Source organism: Triturus cristatus, chromosome 6, assembly GCF_964204655.1.
Source record: "Triturus cristatus chromosome 6, aTriCri1.1, whole genome shotgun sequence".
In the NCBI taxonomy this organism is placed as follows: Eukaryota; Metazoa; Chordata; class Amphibia; order Caudata; family Salamandridae; genus Triturus; species Triturus cristatus.
In genome coordinates, this window is record NC_140589.1 from 91,704,513 (window position 1) to 91,729,222 (window position 24,710).

Consider the following 24,710-nt stretch of genomic DNA (forward strand, 5'->3'; position numbering starts at 1 on the left):
TTTCTCCCAAGCACCAGACTGGATCAAGAAAACTCAAAAGCAGTGTTGCTACAAGCCGGTCGTTGGTGCTGTGTGCCTCTACTTTAACGCCATTCCATTCCAGAAGTCATAAACAGAGCTGCATACAAATATCACCCATGTCTTAACTTTAGGAGTATGAAGCTTAATGTCGAGAACCTTCACCACACTCTGTATAACCAGGCAAAGGAGATGTTATCTTTGGTGGAAGGGCCTTGGGAGAAACTAGTCCAGTGTCCGGGGAGGTGTCCAGACCACTGGCATCCTGGGGGTCCTCGTACCAGTTTTCCTCTTGGTAAGGCTGCGCGATAATATCCCCAGCATTGTAGCCCCCTCTATCAAAGTCTGTGCAGAACAATTTGTGAAGAACAAAAGCCCATCCAGAAGACAGAAACACTGTATCTGAATTAGAAGAGTCATACAAAGGTAGTGGCTCAGATAATAGAGAGCACAGCCTCAGTCGAGGTCGGGCGGGACCGTCCCAGCGCTGGACAGCACTATGGGTTGGCAGCATCATTTGGAGTAGATGGCTGTGAGAAAGTGCCCTCTTTCTGCATGGTTGCCCCCACTTTTTGCTGAACTGCTGATGTACTTTGACTGAGTGTGCCCTGGGCTCCTGCCAATCAGGAACTCAGGGCCTTTGTTCTTTCCCTAAAACTGCATTGGAGAACAAACCCAATTGGCACTCTCTGGCCACATGTCAGTCCCTGGTAAATGGTACCCCAGGTACCCAGGGCACTGTGACCAGGAAAGGCCTCTAAGGGCTGCAGCACTTATTGTGCCACCGTTAGAGGCCCTGTACATTTACACTCACACACTGCCTTTGCAGTCTGCTTGTTTTGGTGCAGAACAAAGTGAAGAGTCGATATGGCACATATCCTTGTGTGCCATGCCTACAACCCACTGCCCTGGCATAGATCAGCCACCCCTCTAGATGGGTGCACTATACTAGCGGTGAGGGTACAGGTGCATGAGCCCTGTACCCCTACAGTGTCTAAGCCAATTCTTAGACATTGTAAGTAAGGTAATGCCATTAAGAGTATATGGTGCTGGGAGTCTGACATTACGAACTCCACAGTGCCATAATAGCTTTACTGAAACCGGAGAAGTCTGGTATCAAACCTCTCAGCACATTAAACCCACACTGATGCCAGTGTGAGATTTAATGAAAAATGCATAGAGAGGGCATCTTAGAGATGCCCCCTGAAAAACGAACTACCACTAGTGTCCAGGGTGAGTGGCTGCTTGCCAGCTGCCACCACCAGACATTTTTCTGGACCCCTGGGTCGAGAGCCTACTGCTTTTGGGGGTCTGAAACAATGCACATCCTGGGAAAAGGTGCCAAGCCTGATCCCCCCCCGGATGGGCAGGGTCCCCGAAGGGGAAGCTTTAAAGGCTTGCCGCCTTTATGAGCTTCCCCAGGCCTGTTGCTGCTTTCAAGAACTGGCCCCCACCGGTTCTGACCCCCACTTTGGACGGGAGAATCAGTGCAAAAAACAAGTGAGGAAGAGAGGTGTGCCTACCTTTGCGAACCCCACCCCTCAGGTGGGGGAGGCGAGGTGAAGCACAACTCTTAGTTCCTTGCAGATGGGGGGACCCAGCCAACCAGAGCAAGGTTTATGCCCCCCTCCCACCGGAGGGTGGCTTAACAGGCTGCGTAAACCCCCCCCCCCCCCCCCCCCCACCAGGGAAGGGACAGATTGGTCCCAACCTTTAACCTAGCTGTAATGCCCGTACATCTAGTATTTAGAGGCACCCCAGAATCTTGCCTCCTCAGACAAGAACCCACAAGAAGAAAATAAGAAGAAGGACTGAACAGCCATGCCGAAGCTGACTCGACATCCGGTGATCCCCGACTTGCCTCAAGACTCCAGCCGACGTCTGCAGCCTCAAACCGGAAGGTCCCCCCAACCGCGACCAGGAGCTGGTAAGTGTGAGAAGTTGGCCTGGTATTTGCTGTCCACTAATTAAAGTGGGCACCTTGCACCAGTCCAAATGACCCTTATGATGTATGAGGTCAAAGATAACCTTTAGAAAGCTATCCTAGTGGTAGCTGTGGAGAGCAGCCTTCAGGCTTAATCTTGAAGGAATGTAAAGCAGCTTGTTTTACCAGAATATCACCTCCTATATTGACTAAATGAAAGGAGAACCACACAGTAGTTATATAAAAATATGCATTTATGAATATAACACTCTAGTATCCTCTACACGAGGATAGAACACAAAGCACAGAATACGAGATCAATAGAACAGTTGTAAGTAGCACAATAAAACTGTTAGACCTGGGATCCCTGGTTCGCTGAGTTAGGTACCTTAGGCCAAATAGGGACCGGCGTTTCCACCTTCTGAGATAGCCCCCGCTCACCCCCTTGGTAGCTTGGCACAAGCAGCCAGGCTTATCTTCAAGGCAAATGTGTAAAGTATTTGCAACCACGCTCACAGCAACCCAATGCCGACACCACAAATGGACTCCACACCAGTTTTATAAAAACTAGTATAAACTTTATAAAAAAAGATATACGATAAGACCACACAATATAGATCCAACATATGAGTAGGTGTAATATTCCTCCCGGCTGGTGGTTAGGCCAGCCAGCCTTTGTAAGTTCTGGTGATATTAATGAGCCCTTCTAAACATTCCACTGTAGTCCTAGTACCATGTTATGCAGTTCGTAATGCTAGAATCAGGCACTTTGCAATGCAGAAAGAATGCAATGCGTAATACACTAATCGGGTAGATCGTTATGCAGGAATAATGCAATGCGTAATACGCTAATCAGGTAGTTCGTTATGCAGAAACAATGCAATGCATCATACGGAAATCAGGTAGTTTGTTATGCAGAAATCATGCCATGGGTAGTACACTAATCAGGTGGTTAGTTAGGCAGGAATAATGCAAACCGTAATACACTAATCAAGTAGTTTGTTATGCAGAAACGATGCAATGTGTATTACGACAATCAGGTACTCCGTTATACAGAAATAAGGTACTGCGTAATACACTCCAGCACCGATCACGGTGCCTTAGGCGGTCTCTGCACCACTTGTGCTGACTCGCAGTCAGCCTTGGTCAACAGTTGCACCCAAAACGGGTATGGTATAACAAAAAGTGCAGCTCTGGTCCCGGTTCTGCCACTCCCTTGGCCAGTACGGGCCACGATACGAGCCGACGCAGGGGCTCACGCTGCTGGACTGACAGAGGCAGAGAGAGTCTCCCTCCGAGCCCGCACCCCGCCCCAGACGTCGACACACATTACCTAGGGGGTGCGACCTCACTCTCCTATCCTCTTCCAGCGACTTGGGCCTCCGATGTAATCTTTGTGAATTGGCAACGTCGGGCTGGTGGCTCAGCTCCTCTGGGGCTGCCGGTCCGGGCCGCTACTGCTACGAAGATCTCAGGCTGCCACTGGGCACACGCGCACAGCGTCGCCGAGACTCCCTTGAGCTTCGGGTGCATGATCACTAGGCACTCCTCACGAAGGTCTCAGGCTGCACCAAGCACACACACACAGCGTTGCTGAGACTCACTTGGATTCCGGGTGCACAATAACAAGGCAATCCTCACGAAGGTTTAAGGCTGCACAAAGCACAAGCACACCGCGTCGTTGACTCACTTGGATTCCGGGTGTGCACGATAACAAGGCAATCCTCACAAGGTCTCACGCTGCACACAGCGTCGTTGAGGATTCCAGAGCACACGATAACAGGACAATCCTCCCAAAAGGTTCAGGCTGCACAAAGCACACACACACAGCATCGCTGATCCTCGCTTGGACTCCAGGTGCACAAGATCACAGGGCACTCCTTACGAGGGTCTCAGGCTGCAAAAAGCATCCGCACACAGCGTCGCAGAGACTCTCCTGGAACCTTTTGTGTTTGAGTTTCCGCAACAGGGAGCCAGCTCACCTCGGGCCCTTGGGAATAAGTTACTTCAGGACACAGCACAGCAAAGTCCTTTCAAGCAGGGGGACACAGCACACAGCAAAGTCCCTTTAGCCTTTCCTTGGTTAAAACAGCAAACTGCAGGCCAGCCCCAGAACACACGCGAGGGTCAGTCCTTTCCTTCAGTCGTTTCTTCCTTGGCAAAGGTTCCTCTTGGCCACAAAGTAGCTCCAGTCTTGTTCAATCTTGATCAAGCCATTCTCCAAAGTTCAAGGGCTTCAGCTCTCATAGTTATACCCCTCAATGGCTTTGAAGTCTGTGTTCAGGGGGGCCCTGAACCCTGTTCAAACCAGTTCTGGTGCCTGCCTGCCAGTGACACCTTCTTCCTTTGATTAGTGGGGGTCTGGATTCTCAATCAATGAGCAGGAGATGGGACAATTGTTTTATGGCAGCAACCCAGGTCTCTTCACCTCTAGGGGCTACTCCTCCCACTACGCTCCAGATGCAGGTCAGCCTACGCTGTCTTACCTCCTCCCCTGGGTCAAGACATTCCCCAGATCCTATCGCTTTCAAATCAAGACAGTCAATCCACAACCAGGCAGAGACACACAGAAATGTTAGAGCACAAAAACCCAGCCACTTCTAAAATAGTGGCTTCTAAAAACATAATGCCACCTTTGTAAAAAGATATGGTATTACATTGTGAGTTCAGGCACACAAAACTTCACCTCTCCATCTTAAGCCTTTGGGACGATAGGCTGGAAAACATATTACACAGCCTCCCCATTCTGTCCTATGGGAAGGATGGCCTTTCAACAGTGAAAAACGAAAAGGAGATTATTTCACGGTCAGGACATGGTACACACCTTAGTACATGTCCTACCTTTCACATGCACTGCACCCTGCCCAGGGGGTACCTCGGACCTACCATAGGGGTGTCTGATGTACATAGAAAGGGAAGGGTAAGGTCTGGCAAGTGGGTGCACTTGTCAGAACAACATGGCAGTTTAACAAACTGCGCTCAGGCACTGCAATGGCAGGCCTGAGATCCCTCTTTAAGGCTACTGGCGTGGGTGGCACAATAAGTACTGCAGGCCCACTAGTAGCAATTGCATTACCAGCCCTGGCACACATAGTGCACTTTACTATGGACTTTACTAGTAAGGCAAACATACCAATCATGGACAACAAATTACCATTATACTTTATACAGGGAGCACTTGCACTTTGACACTGATCAGCAGTGGCAAAGTACCCAAAGCATCTAAGCTGGAAACACCATGTCAGAAAAAAGTTCTAGGGAGAAAGCAAAAAGTTTAGGGAACTTTAGCCAAAAAGGGCCAAGCCCTACAACAACCATATACTAAAATAGTAGTATGACAGTCACGACTTGAGTCAAGACACGGTCTAGAGAACGTAGAATCGCTGGGACCCCAAGGAACCACCCAAGGTGAGTAGATAGGGACCCCACAGAGGACGGGTGCAGTGTGCTAACACGACCGCAGGCTCCGTACAATTCTATGGGAAAGTCGCGGTTACAGTTTAAGGACCCTTCTAGGAGGACTTCGAGCAAACCCTGTGGAACTTAAGAGGTTGGAGAAACACCCCACCCGTGGATACCTTAGTACCCGAGTTACCTATCCCAGAGGAGCCAGGTGCATAGGTCTGTAGTGGTGTCAGAAACCGCCGTCGTTCTCAATGGAGGGCTGTGAAGAAGTACTGCTGCCGTGAAGGTGAAAAGGGTCCGGAGGAATCCAAGCCTGGATTCTGGAAGGAAGGAACCTGAAAGCAGAGGGGACAGAGTCTGGGTCACTTCAGAGTGACCAGGGGCTAGGTAGACGAATGCCCACCGATGGTGGGTGCTTCAGGTGCGAAGAAGGGATGCTTGACTGTGCAGACGTCGAGGACGACCAGGAGCCAGAGGTGAGCTGTCCCACGAAGGATGTCAAGTGCTGAGGGGTCGGTGTCCGGCGGGAGCACCAAGTCTTGGCAAAAGCAACCCAAGCAGGAAGGTCAAGCAGGTTACGGTGTGGACCAGCAAGGTCCAGGGGACTCACCAAGCAATGGAGAGTCAGGGTACGTCTGGAGCAACAATGAAAGCCCAACAGAAATCAAGATGACCCTCAAGGGGACCCACAGGCCAAAGGACCAGGAGCCATGAGAGGATCACGAGCAAGATTGCAAAGTACCAGCCCACGGAGCACTCGGTGCGAGGAGGCCGGAATTCTTTGGTGCAAATACTGCTCAGTGCCAGGACTCCACGGAGTCCAATTCAAAAGCTCAGGAATCGCCAACAAGCATATGCAAGTGCAAATGGACGCAGTGCACAGGAGTTCAGGTTATGCAGTACTCACAAGGGATACTGGCCTCAAACTTGCTGGGAGGGCAGATCGACCTCAGGGACCTTTGAAAACCCACCTCTGTGTTGCTGAAATCTTCGGGGTCCACAGGAGCTCAGGAGCAGCAGACCGAGTTGCGTGAAGGTGCTTGCAGTTGCAGGGGAGGTCCAAGGGAGATTCTTCAGTTGTCCTTAGTGCACCACAGGTCCTGCACGGAGCCGGTATGGAGCAAGGGCACAGACAAAGCTTTGGACGGAGAGGGAGATGAAGTCCAGCGAAGTCCAGTGTCCAGACGGTCGAAGGTCAGTGGTTTCTTCTTGTAGAATCTTGTTCACGTAAAATCTAAAGTCTTACAGGCAGGTTAGCCCTTTTGTACCCACTGGAGGGGGTTGGACAGATTCGGGGGACCCTCCTAGGGGAGGGTCAGGACAGAGAGGTGGTTACACCCATGTACTCTGTTCAGTTTTGCGCCAGAGCAGGAGCCAATGGCTCCCAGAATTGGTTTGAGCTGGACTACGCACAGGGACACCAAAAGTGCCTCAAGTGCAGACTTTCAGGCACTCAGAGTGCATCCACCCAGCCCTAATACACTAAATCCTGTCTGAGAGTGTTAGAAATGGGATTTTTGGTAGGATAGGGCATGTGCCAAAGCCAGGCAGAAACCACCACTCTAGTCAGGATAAGGGAGTTACACTCCTAAAATAACCCCTTATCAAACCCTTGGTAGCTTGGCACAAATAGTCAGGCTTATCTTAGAGGCTGTGTAAAGCATTTGCACATAACCAACAGTAATACAGTGTAAGCACTACAAAAGGACACCACACCAGTTTAGAAACATATCCAATATTTTTATATACTTAAGACAAGGCCAAAAACGATAAGAATCCACAATACAGTACTTAAAATCTTCAGTTATCAAAATATGCCTGAAAACCAATTCCTTGATGTCGATGGCTCCATCCGGGGCTATCACGGCGTCATGAACAAACAAATCCAAACAGATCTGGGTGACCTCGGCATCGCGGGCCAGCTTCGGTGTCGGGAAGACCCACAAACAGTACCTTTTAGAAATGCAGGGCGTCGGCGACCTCCTGTTGAGCTTCCGATAGCACGGCGTGCGCAGGCGCTGGTTCCGGAGGTCGGTGCAGGAGTCCTCGGGGCACTCGAAGTCACACGCGTTGCAGATCGAACTCCTCTCTGTTGAAGTCAGGAGCGCTGGCGCCAGTAGGCGTCGGGTGCTGCAGGTGCTTAGTGCAGAGGTGCGGTACCCTCAAGTCGCAGTGCGAGCAGTGGCTCGGTGGCGGCGTCAGATGGCGTAGTCAGTGAGTCCAGGGTCGCGTTGCGAAGTGAATGCGGTGCTCGTCGCGATGCTGGCAGGTTGCGATGTAAGCAGCGGCGTCATCGTTGCTGAAGCTGAAGCTCTGTCTTCGGCTGACCAGCGGGAGTCAATGGAGTCGGCAGGCCAAGGCTGCGGGGCGGGATGAGGGCGGTGTGTCATGTAACTTGACGAGTGGTAACCTCAAACCGCGGTGCAAGCAGCGGCTTAGATTTCGGCATGGAGCGGCGGCATCAGGGTTACCAAGGCGTCCTCGTGAAGTGAGGCGGAGTGCGGTGCCCACAGGTTGCAGTGCGAGCAGCGGCTCGGTAGCGGCATCAGCAGGCGTTGACGGTGAGACCAGGGTCGCGATGCAGCATTGCAGCGGTGCCCTCTGCGGTGCCTACAGGACACGGAGTAGGCAGCGGCATCGTAGACGTCGTCTGGTTGGTTGCTTCTTCTGTTGCAGCACTAAACACAGTCCCCAGTGCTGAGGGCAGAAGAGCTTGAAGTTGTTGCTGTTCCTGAGACTTCTTGAACAAGGGGCAAGCTCTACCTCAAGCCCTTGGAGAAACTCACAAAAGTAGATTGCAGAAAGTTCAGTCCAGTCCTCTCACTGCCCAAGACAGAAGCAGCCACTGGAGGCCAACACAGCAAAGCACACAGCAATGTTGTAGTTCACCACACAGCTTCTCCAGCTCTTCTTCTTGGCAGTCTTTTTGATCCAAAAGTGTTCTGAAGTTCAGGGGTCTGGACCCCAATATTTATATCCCAAAATCCATTGATCTGTTAGGCAGAGTGTCTGTGCCCAGCCAGAACCAGTTCTGCCTTCTCTGGTGTGACTTCCTGGCAGGAGGTGGAGACGGCATGGTCAGAGGCAGACCAGGCCCTTTGAGGTGCCAGGAAATCTCCTCCCCCTTCCCCAATTGCAGCCCAGGTCTATTCAGCCCTTTCCCGACCCACCTAGACTATCTGGAGCCACTCCTGCTCCCCAGCCTTCTGTCATCCAAAACCCAGACAGGCAATCCACATTCCAGCAGAGGCACACGGGATGACTGAGCAAGAAAATACCTACTTTCTAAAAGTGGTATTTTCAAACACAGAATGTAAAAATCATCTTCACTAAAAGATGCATCTTTAGACTCTGCATTCAGGCATACTAAACTTCATCTTCCTGCCTAATTCCCTGGGCCAGTTATGTTTATAAGATGTTATAAACAAACACACCACTCTGTCCTAAGGGGAACAGGTAGCCTTGCAATAGCTGTAAGAAACTGGCTCTATATATACTACACCAAAATGAGGTATAGTGTGTATAGAGTCCAAGTGTCCCCAAAGTTAGAAAGAACCTTACTCTCTGTTTGTTGTAGCTTGGTCCAGCAGTAAGGCAGTATCAGAGGACAGTGTTAAGCCTTTGATGCACACACTCAGTCAGCAAATGAATTCACACACTCGAGAACTGAACTCTAGCGCAATCGTTTTTGTATAAAAAATATACCGTTTTATTTCTAGAACCAAGCAAGCCTGGCACAGGTAAGCATGAAATACTTTGCAGTAATAAGTTACTTGATTGAAATACAGTTCAAAAATGCAGTAGAAATTGTACTTGGTTTGATTTACAGATAATGTAGTAGATTGCAACACTCAGCAAATATAGATAGGCTTTTTCAACGAATTGCAAGTAAGTTACTTTTAAGTTACTTTTTCTAACTCAGTGCTGGATACCTAGATTCAGCACTGGGACATTTCCTGAAAACAGGTAAGAAAATGCGTTTTGGTTATTTGTGCAATTTTTAGAAAATATTTTTAGTTTTCAAAACTCCACACAAACTTTTTGGAAGAAAATTGTCAATGTTATCCTATGGAGGAAAAACAGGGTAACGGTTTGCAGGTAAGTAATCAACTTCTGGGGTTACACTCAGGGGTCTTCCAGGGTCAGTGATGCACTGTTGTACCCTCAGGGGCACTAGGGCGGCCGGGTACAGAGTGTTGAGGCCCAATGTTATCCTATGGAGGATAGGGGTCTACGGTTGGTGGCTGCTGGTAAACACGCCACAGGGTTGTGGGAGCAAAGCTCCTAGGGTTTAGCTCAGGGTAAATAGGGGACCAAATTAACACCAAAGGTGCACCCTCAGCGGCACTACGGCGGCCGGGTGCAGGTTTGAGGTCGGGTACCCTGTTGTTTCCAATGGAGAACCTCCGGTACAAAGAAACACTGCAGGCTCGGGGACGAGGATCTTCTGGGAGCGACCACCACTTTGAGAGTTAAGTTGGGATGTCGTGGGTTGGTTAGACACCATCTGTTTGGGCACACAAGGCCGTAGGGCGTCGGGTGCAGGGGTGCCTTGGGACGTCAGAAAGTCTTACCTGCTCTGGTCACGGTAGAGGGGATCCTCTGGATTGAGGCTGCAGGCGTCGTCTAGAGGTTAGAGGCAGGTCAGGGGATCGCCGGATCTCGGCTCAGGACAGCCGGGGTGACCTCCTCGTGGTGTTTTCCACTCAAGCTCGGGCTGGGTTTGGCTGGTGCAGAGTGGGTTGAATTTGCGGTGTCCGGCAGGAGCCAGAAGCTGCAGTTTGAACACGTCCAGTGTTCACGAGATATTCAGTCTTTGAAGTGAAGGCCGGCAGGTCCTCTGGGGTTTTTGAGGTTGCTGGCTGCAGGACACCAGGATTTCGCAGGAGCAAGTTCGAGGGGAGACAGGCCTGTAGGGCGTCGTTCTCTTGTTGGCTCTTTGGTCCTTCTTATCTTCTTTTCTTGTCGCTTCTGGATCTGAGGAAGCAAGGTTCAGGGTGCCTCCTAAATACTAAATTTAGGGGCGTTACAGGTAGGTAAGGGCAGTGACCAATGGGTCTCTTCCCTGGGGTGGATACAGCCCCTATTCTGCCACTCTCCAGTGGGAGGGGGGTAGGAGCCTGTCCCTGGTTGGCTGGGTCCCCCCATCCTCAAGTTGGCGGGGACTCGAGATTGTGCTTCACCTAGCCTCCCCCACCTGAGGGGTAGAGTTGGCAGAGGTGAGCACACCTCTCTTCCTCACTTGTTTTTTCCGGGGGTTCTTCCACCCAAAGTGGGGGGTAGAACCAGTGGGGACCAGTTGCTGAAAGCAGCAAATGGTCTGGAGAGGCTCACAATGGCCTTTGAAGCTTCTCCTTTGTGAACCCTTCCCATCCTGGGGGAGGAACCTTGGCACCTCGTCCCAGGATGTGAATTGTTTAAGGCCCCCGAGAGCAGCAGCCCAGGGGTCCAGAAACATGTCTGGTGGTGGCAGCCTCTGCAGCCACTCAGTCAGGTCACTAGAAATTGGTAGAGTTTGAGGGGGCATCTGAATTTTACATTAAATCCCACACTGGCATCAGTGTGGGTTTAATGTGCTGAGACGTTTGATACCAAACTTCTCAGTCTTCAGGGCAGCCATTATGGTGTTAAGGAGTTCGTAATGATAAACTCTCAGCACCATATATTCTTAATGGCAGCACTGCACTTACAGTGCCCAGGAATCGACTTGGGCACTGTAGGGGGACAGGGCTCATGCACCTGTACCCTCACCACTAGCATTGGGCACCCAGCTAGAGGGGTGATTGATGTATGCCAGGGCAGTGGTTTGTGGGCATGGCACACAGGGTGTCAAGTACCTGTCCTAGATCTTCAAGCTTCCGCAGGAGTCGACGACTAGTTCCACAATTCCCAAACTATGTTACCATGAACTAGAGCCCACTGGTAGCAAAGAGGGGGAAATGGGATTGGGAAGAAAAGAGAAAACGCCACTTCTTCTGGACTGGACTGCAAGGGTATTCTTTGTGTTCCTCCTGTGAAAAGAACACCAGGTAAATACTACTATTCAACTTCTTAATCTAATGACATTTACCAACCCCCCCTCTCCATTAGTACCTGCCCTAGACCAGTGGCTAGCTACTCTCTTGCATTTAGTTCAATAAGGTTGCTTCTCCTTACTATGTAGGATCTACTGGAAGGAATCTGCAATAGAGAATTATGGTCACTACAGGAATCTCTCTGTTTAATCTCTCAATGTCTATTTGTACCTCTTTTACATGTTGAAACCTAGTTTAATAGCTGAATCTTCTTTTATAGGAAACAATTAAATCAGAGACAAACACCCTTGTAGCTCCGTTGGAAAAGTCAGATAAGGAAACTTCGACTGTGTTGGTAAGTGTGTGTATATAATGGACAACGCCAGAAACGGAGCCATTACCTGGTTTTCTGGGCATTTCAAATCCTTGGAAGAGGAACGGCGTGGGTCCCCCTATGAGCAACGGAGTTGCAGGCTTTGGCGGGTATTGCGAAGGAGTAACCCTCGGGAGGTGCCGAGTCGGAGGATATGTCACACCGGAGGTAATTACTCTAGCGAGCTTGTTATTAAGCGGCATTCCGAATAACGGGGGAGGAAAGTTCAAGTGCAGTCGGAGATACACTTAGCAAAGTGGATTACAACAATCATTTGTGCAATCTCCTGACGTGTAATATGCTATAATCGCATTTAGTGCATTACGACTATGTCGACCGACAACGTGAACGAACGCAAGGCAGCTGCATTGAAAATGTTTTCAGATAGTCCCCAATTACTACCTAACATGCGGGATAAAGGTAGCAATGAACCCACAATGAACAACAGTACAATCAAAGAAAAAATTCAAATATTGGAAAAAAAGATGCGTAGTGAACAAAGTAAATGGTGGGAGGCTAAGTCCCTACAAAGTTACCTTGATGTGAATCGGATACCCAGAGGTTTACGTATCTTGACGGCGCCCAAGTTATGAGAATCCCAACCCCGAGCTGATGAAAGAGTGGGCGGAAAGTAACCTTGAAGCGTCACGACGACTAGTACAGATTTTGGTCAAGTATGCGGAAATCGACAGGGCACAATTGTTGAAAGAAATAGCCACCATACAAGATGAACTGGAAACCATGGAGGAAAACGACGAAAAGAAAAAACTAATTGAGGAAATGAAAGAGAGATTGAAAAAAGAACAAACAAAAATAATGGACAGAAAAGCATATAAGTTTCAACGTGATCGTAACGATTATGAGCTGGGACAGATTTTCACTTTTTCCAAGAAATATGATCCTTATCGAGGTTCTAAAAACAAATCTCAGGGCCCACCCAAGGCGATGGCAAGAAATAAGGACCAATCTGATACAATTAGATCTGATGTCAGCTCTTTTACCAGTAGCGAATCAGAATCAGACCAACGTGATACTGCAACAAGCATTACAGCCAAACCACACCCGGGTGAGGAGATACATTTTTTATGTCAGAAAAGGATGCAATCTTTACGGCCCCGGGTTCAAAGGAATTACGGAGAAAACACGTCAATTACAGGCGCAGGCAGAGGCACAGGGCGAGGAGGAGGCACCTTTCACAAGAAGAGAGGCTGAGGTCAGTGGAAAGCAAAAAATCAGTGATCACAACCACTGACGACACTACGATCATCAACCTTACAAACATCGTGCTCACCAAAGATGAGGAGGATATTTTAAAACTTGGCCTCCCTTATGCTCCCCAAACAAATTTGAGCTACATTGATACCAGATTTGACACTTAAAAAAGCCATACGTAAGTTAAAACTCCGCAAATTCCATGCAATGAAGGATAAAAACCTGCAAGCATCAGTAATACCAGTGAGGTCTGACAACACATCGGATTCGGACCCTATTATACCTAGTGGGATTATCGATTTATGGTTAAATGATGGCATGGATTCCCCAGTAGGTTCACCAATAAGAATTGGAGATATAGGTAATGAAGAAGTTAGAAAACAAATATCTCCAATCACACCATTTAAACCTGTCTCAACTTTTGTTCCGATATTGGTACGTGACTCTATAGATATTTTCAATGAGAATGTCACGTCCCAGATTAAAGAGCTGCACAGAAAAAACAGCAACAAAAAACCTAAATACGATCTGAGAAACACCAGATATGAGTCTCTAATTCAAAAATTGAGCAAAGATAAAAATACCAATGTAAGGGGCAGCGATAAAGGAGGCAATATTGTATTAATGACTAGATCTTTATATGACAAGGAAGCCTACTCCCAGCTTAATAACAGGCAGCATTATGAACGAAGCAATATGTCAATGGTAAGAACTATGCAAGTTGAATTCCACAAAAAGCTATTAAAATGGAAAAATAAGTCTATGCTGACCAACGATGAATATGCATTTTTAAAGACTGATTACCCTAAAGTTCCATTCATTTATTTCATTCCCAAAGTTCACACACACATGGTAAACCCCCCTGGCAGGCCTATCATTTCGGCTAGAGGGGGTCTCCTGGAAAAAACATCAGTTTATATCGATTATTTTTTACAGGGACCTGTGAAATCATTGGAATCGTATATCCAGGACACTGGTGACTTTTTGCTGAAATTACAAAGGATTGAATGGAGGGAGGGTTTTTGGATGTTGGCATTAGACGTATCATCACTATACACCAGCATATTACACAATGACGGCATGGCAGCGGTTGAATATTATTTATCCAAGAGGGAAGAACAATTTAAAGATCACACAACCATGCTTATGGAAATGCTCAAAATATGTTTATACAACAATGTGTTTATGTATAACAATCTGGTGTATCGTCAGCTGCAAGGAGTTGCTATGGGGGCCAGTTTCTCTCCGAGCTACGCATGTTTGCACATGGGAGCTTGGGAGGAACTGGTCCTCAAAACCAAATACAGCAACATAATGGATTCGCATATTATTGCGTGGTATCGTTACATAGATGATCTGTTTGTAGTATGGGAGGGAAGTAAGGAGGCAGCTGAGGAATTTGTTAGGACCATCAATATTAACAATTTCAATCTTAATTTTACAGTCACTATGAGCCAATCTAACGTCACATTTTTAGACACAGAGGTGTACATTTCTAATGGGTCTATCGAAACGAGATTATTCAGGAAAGAAACAGCTGGCAATACTATTTTACATGCGGCTAGTGCCCATCCACATCACTTAATCTCCAGCATCCCATATGGTGAGATGCTACGTTTGCGCAGAGTATGCAGCAATGAGGCTGAATTGAATGTGGCCCAAGTTTCCAGTAAAAATAGAGTTCTTCAACGGGGATACTCTGAGGAGATGATTGATAAAGCCATTATGAAATCCCGATTAAAAACTAGACAGGAGTTACTGAACAAATATGACAATACGATTAGTAGTAATCCAGTAACCCAAGAAGTTTCTAAATCACAGAATGAATTTAGAATTATAACTGGTTTTAACAAACAGCATTGTGAATTATATCGTAAATTCAACCGTAATTGGCCTATTTTAACAAGTGACTCTATTTTAGGCCCAACCCTCCCTCGTAGGGCAACCTTGACTTTTAGTCGAGCTCCCTCCATGAGAGATTGCCTCATAAATACTAACCCTGAAATCATGGAAAAAACAAGTTGGCTTCAAACTAACGGTGGATTTTTTAAATGTAAAATATGCAAAGCATGTACACATGGGGTAAATACCAAACACTATAAAGATGGATTTAGCGATAGAAAACACAAAATAGAGAAGTTGTTAACTTGCAAAACAGAATATGCCGTATATGTACTCCATTGTCCGTGTGCACTCAGATATGTAGGTAGTACCAAATTAGAGGTACACAAACGCATCCTACAGCATTTAAGGGCAATTGTAAACCAGGACAATACCTACCCTGTTGCTCGCCATTTTAAGGAGGTACACCACAGCAATAACAAGGAATTGACTTTCTTTGTTATTGATTCAGTACCGGCTAGCAGACGTGGAGGGAATAGGGAAGCCATGTTAAGACAGTTGGAAACAAAAGACATACTCCGACTTGATTCTAAATTCCCGGGTGGGCTTAACCTAACTGAAGATTTACATACCATCTTAGGTTAGTAGTACATTCCTTATGTTCTGTATATTCTGTCCGGGGTAGTTCTTGACACAAGAGCAAACACATTACTTATCGGTACATCTACAAATTTGGTTTTTATACGATTGATTTTACTAACGGTTTTTATTATTGTGGGATAATAATTTTAACCATTTTTTGTACTATTTATTGTTTTATAACAGAAAGAACTTACCATCTAAAGTACTTTTGATGTTTCTCTCATTACTGTATATTATAACTACATGTGTACAAGGCTGAATAATAGGACAGTCTTGAACATAATGACACCCTATGAAAATTTGCACTATATTTAGTCAAAACCCCCTTGTATAGATATCACATTTTTTCCATCAGTTATTGGTCATGCTTTTACAATGTTTTTATAATGGTTCACCATTTTCAAACATACTGTTTGTAGTGGTTAATTATCCACCTTATGGATTATTCATTTCAGGGATTTTTTCAACATTAACCTGTGGACATGACTGGGCTCAGTCAGCCGACCTCTACTTACTTTGCACTTTCTATGCATTTTGGCACTTTGGAATTTACAAATGTTGTTTACATATTTTTAACACAATTGTTTTTATAAGAATTTAGTGTTTTTCAAATTGTTGGGTGATATGATTATTTATTGGCACTTTTGCACTTTAGTACACTCCTTCGCATTATTTGCACAGCTGCAGGGATCTGCAGCACAGAATAGGGTACCTGTGGCTAGACATGGTCAACATTGGGATTCATCCCGTAATTGGAAATCAGGACAGACATTTGATGGTTCAATATGCATAGTGGAGCAATTTGGCCATATATGTATTTAACAGACATTTCGATAGGTACTTGAATATTTAAATATCTATGATGCACCATTGTAGGTTGCAGCAACTTTGCATGGCTATTGTCTTCATTATTGTTTATTTCAAAATTAAACAATTGTTTTTTTCACTATCAAGCTATCCTGGCAAAACCGGTCCTAGGATGCTTGTTTCCAACCAGGGAGGACCTGGCCTGGCAGTTCGGGCTGGACTGTTCCCATGAGGCACAGGGTCAAGACTGATTTGCATTTGGAAAGGTCTAAACTGAGGTAGCATGGTGCGCAAAATAATGATGGATTTAACTCAGATCTCTTGACTGGGGGTGAATATTTTGATTTGTTCTGTATTCCGTCCATCAACCGTGTGCCTTTTGCTTTCTCGCCCCAGGAATGGACTTGGGCACTGTATGGGAACAGGGCTCGTGCACCTGTACCCTCACCACTGGCATAGGGCACCCAGCTAGAGGGCTGACTGATGTATGCCAGGGCAGTGGTTTGTGGGCATGGCACAAAGGAATGTGTGCCATGTCGACTCTTCACTTTGTTCTGCACCAAGACATGCAACCTGCAAAGAAAGTGTGTGAGACTCAGGGTGCAGGGCCTCTAAGGGTGGCACAATACGTGCTGCAGCCCTTCGAGGTCTTATCTGGTCACAGTGCCCTGGGTACCTGTGGTACCAATTACCAGGGGCTGACATGTGGCCAGAGAGGCCAATTGGGTTTAGGCTTCAATGCAGTTTTAGGGAAGGAACATAGGCCCAGGGCACACTCAGTCAAAGAACATCAGCAATTCATCAGAAAGTGGGGGCATACCATGCAAGAGAGAGGGCACTTTCTCAAAATAGCAAAAAAAGAAATTGGCCGTAATTCACTATCAGTACATGCCACACACACCAGGGCATGTCCTACCTTTCACATACACTGCACCCGGCCCACAGGGGTACCTTGGGCCTACCTTAGGGGTGGCTGACATGTTAGAAAAGGGTAGGTGAGGGACTGGCAAGTGTGTGCACAGCCAAGTTGACATGGCAGTTACAAACTGTGCGCAGACTCCGCAATGGTGGGTCTGAGTTACCTTTTCAGGGTCTACTCACGTGGGTGGCACAAATAGTGCTGCAGGCCCCCTAGTAGCATTTGATTCACAGTCCCTGGCACACTCAGTGCACCTTACTAGGGACTAACAAGTAAACAAATATCCAATAATGGAAACACCAATCCATAACACAATTTACCACAGGAGCACTTGCACTTTTTTACTGATCATGAGTGAGAAAAGCGCGCAGAAACACTGCGCCAGTAAAAACAGAGTCAAAAACCAGGAGGTCAGAAAGCAAAAACTCAGAGGAAACATGACAAAAGATGCCAAGTCAAACAGGGAGGTGATCCCACATCCCTGTGACTGGATGCCTATTGTGCTGCCTTCCCCTGCTCGAGCTTGGCTCAGCAGCTGGAGGGCAGAAGCGTGTCTTGAGTCGGCAGCATCCATTTTGTGCTGTCTGGGTGGAGAAGGCTGGCACCGGATAGACCAGTGACCCCACGAAGCTTGCTTCTGAAGGGTAGAATCATACCTCCCACACACCAGTGTGAAGGTATGATTACAAGGTGTTTGATACCAAACACAATATGTTTCCATGCAGCAATTTGAGATAGCATTTACCGCAAGGTTATAATGCACCTCTACCTATATGTCCGGCTGAGTCACAGACAACCCTGGAGAATGGTCTCGAAAAGGCTGCAGAGGGGCTCTGCTCATGCAGGGGCACCCTCTCACTAAAAACTTAGCACCCTGCCGTCATGATTGATAAGGCCTGCTATAGGGGTGACTTATAAGTTATAAGTGTAGTGACCTATAGATATAGTGAACCTATATCTATCGTAAGTGGTGCAAGCACCATCTTACACAGGTTGCAGTAGCAGACCTGTAGTTCCATTTTGCATGGCCTACCAGGGGTGGCGTAATACATGCTTCAGCCCACGGGAGGCCTCTGGGGTTACTATGCCCTGGGTACATGGGTACCATACTAGAGACTTATAAGTGTACCCCAGTATCTAATATGGAGTATACCAAAGTAGGTGCATGACAATTGAAGGGAGAAAGCAGATAGACTGGGGTCCTGATTCAAGTGTGGAATTGGAAAATCTATAAAAGTCTCTAAATCTGTAACCAAATAACTAAAACGCTTTTACTTACCTGTTTACAGGAAATGTTCCAGTGTAGTGTCCATGTATACTACACTGTGTAAGAAAAGTAATTTGTAAAGTAATCTACATGATATCATATTAAAAGTCAATACAAAGTATATGTACTATATTTCAAAGCATTGCGTTACCAGTGATTCTACTGTAATGTAATCAAAGTATTTATACAACTACAATTCATCTGTATTATTTCTGCAAAGTATAAGTCACCTACCAGTGCCACACTTGCTTGGTTCTAGAAAAATAAAAAAAAATAAAAGAATATTTTTATACAAACAAAATTGGTCTGAGTTCAGTCTTTGAGTGTGTGACAATCAATTACTGATTGAGTGTGTACAACAAATGCTTAACACTACCCTCTGATCAAGACTTACTGCTCGCCCACACTACCACAAATAGAAAGTAAGGTGCCATCTACTTTCACCTCTGCCTACCTGTAGGGTTCCACTGGACTCTGTGCACACTATACCTCACTTTGGTATAGTATATACAGAGCCAGCTTCCTATAATGGTGCATGTGTGTGTGGTTCACGTTTTGGTGTGGGATATGAAACCTGAGAGGGGGCCGGATCACTGGTCGGTACGGAGCATGAACGGATCCAGAAGGCCCAGCCGGCAAAAGTCCTCTTGGCTCTTTCGGGCTCACCAGAGGGAGAAGTTAACATAAAAATAAGCTGCCTCATGCCTTCGTGTAAGATCTCAATCAGCTGTGGTGTCGCTGACAGCCCGGAAATTCCGGTTGCTGCAGAACAATGGTTGGAACGGACTCTTTAGTACAGTGGCTTTTGGAGCGCAACCTGGAGGCACGATGATGCCCTCAAGCTTTCTCATATCAAGAGAAGAGGGACGCAGACGAGTCCCGCTAAGACTTCTTGCGCTTCTTCTTGGATTTGCCCAAGGATTTAGATCATGAAGATCTGTCGCTGGAGCTGTCAGGATCGTACAGGTGCTCACCTGTTGGGTTTCTGCAGAAGCGCCCTGGAACTGATGATTAGGTCCACTACTTCCCCAACCCCGTACCGCGCCTATCAGACTCTAGGCAGCAATATGAGGTCTGGGGAAGAAGGGAAACAAAACAAGGAAAGTAGGGATCTCTTAGCTATGGCACCAACCAGGAGTCCTCGCACAAATGGAACTGGAAGGAAATAACAAACAATGTATATCTATACTCTAGGAAAGGAAAATTGATCTAGATAAACCCCTTTATAGAAAGATACCTTAAAGCCACCCTTCTTCCTCTAAGACAGGACGGGCTCCACCCTACTAGGGGTCTGAACTATAAAGGGACAGAAGAACATGTCATTATTACAATGTAAAGTCTACTGGGAGTAAATGAGACAAAACAGATCGTAGTGCTTACTGGGCGGAGTCAATGGAGCGTCCATGTATTAGGAATCCAGATATAAGCAAGAACGAATTTCAGACTGCTCTTCCCTCAGAGAAGTCTGCCTTGGCCTAAACTCATAACCCAACAGGATACTGGAATCCACAAACAGAAATGATAAGGAAAATAAAGCAGCGAATACTCGCTGTTACCGTATCCCCTCTGGCAGTTGCAGTGTCCTCTTTTCGTGACTGTTCCAAATAGGGATATGCGGTGTGGCAAACAAATAGAATAAAGTCTCTTCCACCGAAGGTGGATATCAGGAATGTTCCATGAACAATTATTGGGGGCTTTCAGTATTTTCCATAGTCTCCCACAAAGATAATGGACAGCCCCGAAATACACGCGAGTGACACCAGGTAATCCGACCGGTCGATGGAAATCCAATCTAGTCGACTAGTGGAACCCCCGATGCACTCTACCTGTTTGCGGAACTGCCCTTCACCCCGTGGTCTGAACAACGGACAGATACTGGAATATTGAAGCCCTAGCAAGCAAAGGACTAAGGGCAAAGGATGCCGCGGCACTGACTCTCTGCACAGCACCGTGCACTCTGAACAAGGGAACGGGGTTCTTCAAAGTCGGGTCCAAGACGTCCGTTCGGGAACGCTGAAGGCACTGTAGGACTATGTGGCTTCTGGAAACGGAAATGACGCAAAACGCATTTCCCGGCGGAAGTCAGGCTTTTGTTGGCTGCCTGACCTCCTCGCGCAAGCGCGTTAGGGTCCCGTTGTCTGTAGCGGAATAAAGACGGCAATCCTGACAGGAGCAACCTCAGGAGTGGGCCCGGTCCTTACCTTTGGACCTCTACGGAGATCGGGGTAATGGGTTTATGCAGTACTTCACCACGAAGACCTGTAATAAGAGGCCTCTAACGGCCTTGGTGTGCATAAAGGCACAATCACTGCCAGACTTGGAGTCATGATCTGACCCTCGGTACCACAGACAAACCACATTGTGCCAGTCACAGACACCTGTTTACAACATTTACCACAAGGTTTGAAACCCTGAATATTTGGGAGTGGACATAATTCTTAGAACACCATAGAAGGTTTTCTCAGAATATTTTAGAAATTCTCTCAATGAAATGAAGGGTAGTTCCGGATCCATGTCCGGCTCTGCCACCTGCCGGCACATAAGGCTACTGTTTAAGATTTTCAGGATACATTCCGATGCCTAGGAGAGTATACAAAACGCACAAGTTAATACTTGTGTAACGATATATCTGTAAGAGACATTAGTTAGTGATAGATTCCTTACCTTAGAATCTCCCCAGGCGTCAGTCTGGATCCGGAAAGTTTTGCTAGCAGTAGCCCTACGCGTCAGTAGGTGGGGTTGCGCGGCTCCGCGTCCGTTGCTGGCATCGTAAGTGTTGAGATGATATCAGGGAGACTTCTTAGGCACCACCCATGCGCGCTGACGTCAGTTCTGTACACAACCTACCGCGCCAGGAACGCAGAGCCATGCAAGAAACGGACCACCGGTGCCAAGAAACTAGGGACCTGAAAGGGATGACCTTAACCCTAGAAATCAGTTCGCAGAAGCGGGGAGGATGGGTGGGGCGGTAAGGAATCTATCACGAACTAATGTCTCTTACAGATACATTGTTACACAAGTAGTAACTTGTGCATCTGAAAGAGACACGTTAGTGATGGATTACTTACCTTAGAATAGATATCCCAGCAATACCAACCCCGGTGGTGGGTCTGCAAACAGATTACACTAGAAAGTCACGGAGAACAGAACGGCCAAAGAAGCAGTTCTCCGGACCCGACTGTCAAGGCAGTAATGCTTGGTAAACGTGTGCAGCGAAGCCCACGCAGCTGCCTGACAAATGTCCTGCAAGGGGACGCCGCGTCCCAAGATAGTAGTGGCTTACGTCGCCCTGGTAGAATGGGCACGCATCCCCACCGGAGGCTCCTTCTTAGCCAACGAGTAACCTGCCTTGATGCAGAGAACGACCCACCCAGACATGGTCCGCTTGTGCAGAGCCCAACCTCTTTTGGCGCCCACGTAGCCAACAAAGAGCTGATCACCCACCCGGAACGGTCGTGTGCGCTGCAGGTAGGACGAGAGCGCACGTTTTGGGTCCAGACGGTGTAGCCTCTCTTCCTCTTTCGAAGGATGTAGAAAGAAGGTGGGCAAAGTGATGGTCTGCCCGATGTGGAAGGGCGTGACAATCTTTGGCAAAAAAGAAGGACGGGTCCTTAAAACCACCTTGTCCGGATGAACTGAAAGGAAAGGAGGTTTGGAAGAAAGAGTCTGGAGCTCACACACTCTTCTGGCAGAGGTGATAGCTACCAGGAAAGCCGTCTTAAGAGTGAGAAGACACAAAGGACAGGTTTGAAGGGGCTCGAAGGGAGCGCACATCAGATAGGTTAACAACAGGTTCAAGTCCCACTGAGGCATTACGAAGGGGACAGTAGGAAACATGTGAGTAATACCTTTAAAGAATCTATTTACAACAGGGGACTTGAAAAGAGAAGGCTGATCTGGAAGCCGTAAAAAGGCGGAGATGGCCGAAAGATAACCTTTGATAGTGCCCAGAGCAGAGCTCTGCTGGGCCAAAGAAAGAAGGAACAGAAGCACTTCGGAAAGAAGGGCAGAAAGGGGATCCACAGCCTTAGCTGTGCACCATGCCACAAACCTGTTCCATCTGCAGGCGTATACCGTTTTAGTGGAGGGACGCCTGACTGCCAGAATGGCATCAGACTTCGGGAGGAAGATCAAAAGCTGTCAACGGTCGCCGCCCAATCTCCACGCATGGAGGTGGAGGCTGGACAGGTTCGGGTGGAGGACCGTCCCCTGCTGCTGCGACAGAACATCCTCCCGAAGACGCAGTCGGATCGGGGGATCGATCGCAATGCTGAGTAGCTCGGGATACCAGTATCTTCGTGCCCAATCCGGAGCCACAAGGATGACTTGGGCCCGGTCGCGCCAAATCTTCAGCACTCTGGGCAGAAGTGGTATAGGCGGAAGGCGTACAATAGACCGCAACTCCACTCGCGATGAAAGGGGTCGCCTAGCGAATGCGCCTTGGAAATTCCAACGCGCACAACTGATGACATTGCACGTTCTCTTCGGTGGCAAATAGATTTAACCAAGGCTCTCCCCACTGCTGAAAGAGACCTTGCACCACGTCCGAGTGCAGACGCCATTCGTGATCCATCAAGCAGCGGCGGCGGCTGAGTTGGTCCGCCCTGGCGTTCAGAGAACCTGCCAGATGTTGAACCACCAAGGTGATGCCTTGATGTTCCAGTCATGTCCAGAGGCGCAGAGCCTCCTGACAAAGGGTCCAGGACCCCACCCGCCCTGTTTGTTGCAATACCACATGGCGGTGGTGTTGTCCGTGAACACCTGCACCACACTTCCCCGGACAGAGGGAAGGAATGCCTTCAGTTCAAGACGGATCGCCCGAGGCTCCAAAAGGTTGATATGGAGTCGGGACTCTGCAGGAGACCAGAGGCCTCTGATCTCCGCCTCTCCCATGTGGCCACCCCATCCCAGGAGGGACGCATCCGTCACCACTGAGTGCTCCGGTTGGGGAAGGGACAGGGATCTGCCATTGACCCAATAGAGATACATGAGCCACCACTGCAATTGTCTTGCAGTGCCCTCCGAGATCTGGACAGGTTGCCCTGATGCTGTGCCCACTGGAACTTCAGATCCCACTGCAGAGCCCACATATGCCATCTGGCATGTGGCACCAGCAGGATGCAGGAGGCCACCATGCCCAGGAGCCGGAGGGTCAACCTGACTGAAACCTGGGATAGAGGCTGAGAGATCGGAATCATAGCCTGGATATCCCCGTCTCGCTGTTCTGGATGATAAACCCAAAACACAACAAATCCAGAACCGCTCCGATGAAGGGGAGCTTCTGAGAGGTACTCAGGTGTGACTTCGGCACGTTGATGGAGAACCCCAGCAAATGCAGGAGGTCGGCCGTAGTCTGAAGGTGGTTGATGACTGCCTGGGGCGAGCTCGCCTTCAGCAACCAGTCGTCGAGGTAAGGGAAGACTGACACCCATGACCTGCGCAGGTGAGCTGCGACCACCGCCATCACCTTTGTGAACACCCGAGTGGCGCTGGTAAGGCCGAAGTGGAGCACGGCAAACTGAAAATGCTCCTAGCCTACCGTAAACCGCAGGTAAAGCCGGTGGGCCGTCAGGACGGGGATGTGAAAATATGCGTCCTGCAAGTCCAATGCTACCATCCAGTCTCCAGGGTCGAGGGCAGCAAAGACCTGAGCCAGAGTCAGCATTTTGAACTTCTCCTTCCGGAGGAAGCGGTTGACGTTCCGGAGATCCAAGATGGGACGCACACCCCTTTGTCCTTCTTGGGGACCAGAAAGAAGAGGGAATAACAACCACTCCCTACTTCTGGCCCAGGAACGCACTCGATGGCCCCCTTGGCCAAGAGGGCTGTAACTTCCTGCTGGAGAGTTGGCAAGTGCTCCCCCGACATGCGGTGGTACCGAGGTGGCATGGCTGGAAGGGTGGACTGAAAGGGAAGGGAGTAACCTTTGCGGACGATCTGCAACACCCACTTGTCCGATGTAATAGCGTGCCAGTGGGGGAGGTGATGGCGGATCCTGCCGCCCACTGGCGTGGGGTGCTCCACAAAGCTCGGATTAGGAAGGTTTGGAGGTAGAAGCAGCGGAGGTGGACTGAACCCCACGTTGATTCGTAGACCCGCCCCTGCGGAAGCCGCATCCGCGCTGAGGCGGGTTCTGCACAGGCTTGCTGAAGGAACGTGCCTGGGCGCCTATGCCGTGGCCACGAAAGGAACGAAAACCAGGAGTGGCTGGGTTTTTGCGGAAAGACCCAAGGACTTGGCCGTGGCCCGCGAGTCCTTAAAACGCTCCAGTGCACTGTCGGCCTTAT

At 48.3% G+C, this 24,710-nt stretch overlaps 1 protein-coding gene across 1 annotated transcript in view; it reads right to left on the reverse strand.

Moving 5' to 3' along the window:
• The window catches only part of LOC146813810 (exportin-5-like), a 1,013,804-nt gene that overhangs the window by 504,952 nt on the left and 484,142 nt on the right, over window positions 1–24,710 (reverse strand). The window lies entirely within an intron of this gene.